This window comes from Salvelinus sp. IW2-2015, linkage group LG7, assembly GCF_002910315.2.
Source record: "Salvelinus sp. IW2-2015 linkage group LG7, ASM291031v2, whole genome shotgun sequence".
NCBI classification, from domain to species: Eukaryota; Metazoa; Chordata; class Actinopteri; order Salmoniformes; family Salmonidae; genus Salvelinus; species Salvelinus sp. IW2-2015.
Window position 1 is genome coordinate 30795895 of NC_036847.1, and position 4134 is coordinate 30800028.

Genomic DNA, 4134 nt, shown 5'->3' on the forward strand with positions numbered 1-4134 from the left:
ACATGGGGAATATGCAAAACTACTACAGTACATGGTATTACATGGGGAATATACAAAACTACTACAGTACATGGTATTACATGGGGAATATACAAAACTACTACAGTACATGGTATTACATGGGGAATATGCAAAACTACTAAAGTACATGGTATTACATGGGGAATATACAAAACTACTACAGTACATGGTATTACATGGGGAATATACAAAACTACTACAGCACATGGTATATATGGGGAATATACAAAACTACTACAGTACATGGTATTACATGGGGAATATGCAAAACTACTACAGCACATGGTATTCATGGGGAATATCAAAAACTACTACAGCACATGGTATTATACAAAACTACTAAAGTACATGGTATTATAACAAACTACTACAGCACATGGTATTATACAAAACTACTACAGTACATGGTATTATACAAAACTACTACAGTACATGGTATTATACAAAACTACTAAGCACATGGTATTATACAAAACTACTACAGCACATGGTATTATACAAAACTACTACAGCACATGGTATTACATGGGGAATATACAAAACTACTACAGTACATGGTATTATATGGGGAATATACAAAACTACTACAGTACATGGTATTACATGGGGAATATACAAAACTACTACAGCACATGTATTATGCAAAACTACTACAGCACTGGTATTATACAAAACTACTACAGCACATGGTATTACATGGGGAATATACAAAACTACTACAGTACATGGTATTATACAAAACTACTACAGCACATGGTATTATACAAAACTACTACAGCACATGGTATTACATGGGGAATATACAAAACTACTACAGCACATGGTATTATATGGGGAATATACAAAACTACTACAGTACATGGTATTACATGGGGAATATGCAAAATACTACAGTACATGGTATTACATGGGGAAATACAAAACTACTACAGTACATGGTATTACATGGGGAATATACAAAACTACTACAGCACATGGTATTACATGGGGAATATACAAAACTACTACAGTACATGGTATTACATGGGGAATATACAAAACTACTACAGCACATGGTATTACATGGGGAATTATACAAAACTACTACAGCACATGGTATTATATGCGGAATATACAAAACTATACAGTACATGGTATTACATGGGGAATATACAAAACTACTACAGCACATGGTATTATACAAAAACTACTACAGTACATGGTATTATGGGAATATCACAAACACTACAGTACATGGTTTACATGGGGAATATACAAAACTACTACAGCACATGGTATTATACAAAACTACTACAGTACATGGTTGTCACGAATCCCGCTTCCTGAGTCTGGGTTTGCCTGTGTGTCTGTCCTGGAGTGTGTTTCAGGTGTCCTGGAACGCACCCTGTCTGGTTGCCGGGCGAATTAGCTCATTGGGAGATTGGTTTCACCCGCACCTGTTTCCCGTCAGTAATCTGCACACCTGTCCTGATCATCATCTCTACCCTTCATAAGCTCTGACCTGACTTCCATTCCCTGCCGGATCGTTAGCCATGAATAGTATGTTGTGCCTGAGTACCAGACTCCAGTTGGATAGAATTTGTTTTGTTGTTTTCATTTATGTAGCTTGCCTTGAACTTACTCCGTTTGTTTTGTCTTCAGTTACTCACCTGGATCATTCACTCCATTCCCGCCTGGTTGACAGAGGATTCTGCTACTACATTGGATTCACCTATTTCCTTTCATCTACTCACCACCGCTGCCCGCTACGCCATCTGGATATATCTACCTTTTCACATTTAATTGTAAATAAATACTCACTTCTTCCTACGCTCCTTGTCCTGGTCTGCTTCTGGGTTCGATCTTGAAAGATCGTGACAATGGTATTATATGGGGAATATACAAAACTACTACAGTACATGGTATTTATATGGGGAATATACAAACTACTACAGTACATGGTATTACATGGGAATATACAAAACTACTACAGTACATGGTATTACATGGGGAATATTGCAAAACTACTACAGTACATGGTATTACATGGGGAATATGCAAAACTACTACAGTACATGGTATTACATGGGGAATATACAAAACTACTACAGTACATGGTATTACATGGGGAATATACAAAACTACTTAACAGTACATGGTATTACATGGGGAATATGCAAAAACTACTACAGTACATGTTTAACATGGGGAATATACAAAACTACTACAGTACATGGTATTACATGGGAATATACAAAACTACTACAGTACATGGTATTACATGGGGAATATACAAAACTACTACAGTACATGGTATTACATGGGGAATATACAAAAAACTACTACAGTACATGGTATTACATGGGGAATATACAAAACTACTACAGTACATGGTATTACATGGGAATATACAAAACTACTACAGTACATGGTATTAATGGGGAAATACAAAACTACTACCAGTACATGGTATTTACATGGGAATATACAAAACTACTACAGTACATGGTTACATGGGGAATATACAAAACTACTACAGCACATGGTATTACATGGGGAATAACAAAACTACTACAGCAACATGGTATTACATGGGGAATATACAAAACTACTACAGCACATGGTATTACATGGGGAATATACAACGTTCCATACAATAACCCAGAGATAGTAGGCCATAGAGATACACATATAATCTATTTAAGTCAGTGGCCCATAACGAGGCCATACAGTGACTACCAACAAGAGGTAGCGAGCGATAGGCCATTAATATGTATTGTCATATGTCAGGATGTACAGTACCGAGAGGTGGTGGCACACAGAACATACGTCCAGTAGCCACTAACAACCCATAATGAGGCCAGGACAGAGAGTTGGTGGTGGCACAGACCAAACAGGCCTCATCATAACGTCGCCTGGGCCTTTCTCAACATTAGCCTGGGTAAATACGAGCAATCATGACATTATGAAATTAAGCGTAAAACTCGTTACCAGTGACCTTCTCTCTCTCTCTCTCTCTCCCTCCCTTCCTCTTTCTCTCCCTCCCCCTCCGGTCCCTTTATCTCGCTCATCCACCGTCTCTTCTCCTCTCCTCTTCTCTCTCCCTACCTCCCTCTCTCCGCTCCACCTCCTCCCCGGTTGGAAAAAACAACTCTGTTGTTTGTCTCGTTCAGATGGTAACTATAAGACATTCAATACTGCTTTTTAAGTCTGCTTCCCCCCTTGATTTTTTAAAGAGCCATTGTGGTGCTGATACACAGGGTCGGGGGTTGATCTCTGTCCATCCCTCAACGTGATAGATTATAAAGAGACTATCCAGTTGAGAAGCTGACTGCTCAGAGGACTATCCATGAGTGGAGAGCAGCTTGAGGAAGAACCAGTAGACGGTATCTGTCAGAGCAGGCCAGGGAGAATAGCTGGAATCAGCTTCCCAGTGTCGCCTGGTATCTTACAGTATTAGCAGTATTAGTACTGACATCAGCCGGTTGGACAGCACAACAACGGAAGACAAGAAATAGCCCTCAACCAACTGGACACCACAACCATATATAACACTGTCATATACAACACCATGACAACAGAGGAATAAAACAACAGCACTCTAAGAAGGCCACACACACACTAAGAACATGCCTTAGGTAAAACTCCCATCTGATTCTGGTCAGTTTGTATCAGCAGGAACATAACAACTCCATCGATTCTGGTTCATTTGTATCAGCAGGAACATAACTCCATCTGATTCTGGTTCAGTTTATATCAGCAGGAACATAACTCCATCTGATTTGGTTCAGTTTATATCAGCAGGAACATAACAACTCCATCTGATTGTGGTTCAGTTTATATCCAGAAACATAACAACTCCATCTGATTCTGGTTCAGTTATATATCAGCAGGAACATAACAACTCCATCTGATTCTGGTTCAGTTTATATCAGCAGGGAACATAACAACTCCATCTGATTCTGGTTCAGTTTATATCAGCAGGAACATAACAACTCCATCTGATTCACAGGAACTTGTTCATTTGGGTCAGATTCCGACGGTGTTAAGTGTGCGTAAATGGAACGTAATTCCATTTTCATGCACTTTTTCTCTCTACACGTATTCTGACCTTGAACTTAAGCGTGAGGAATA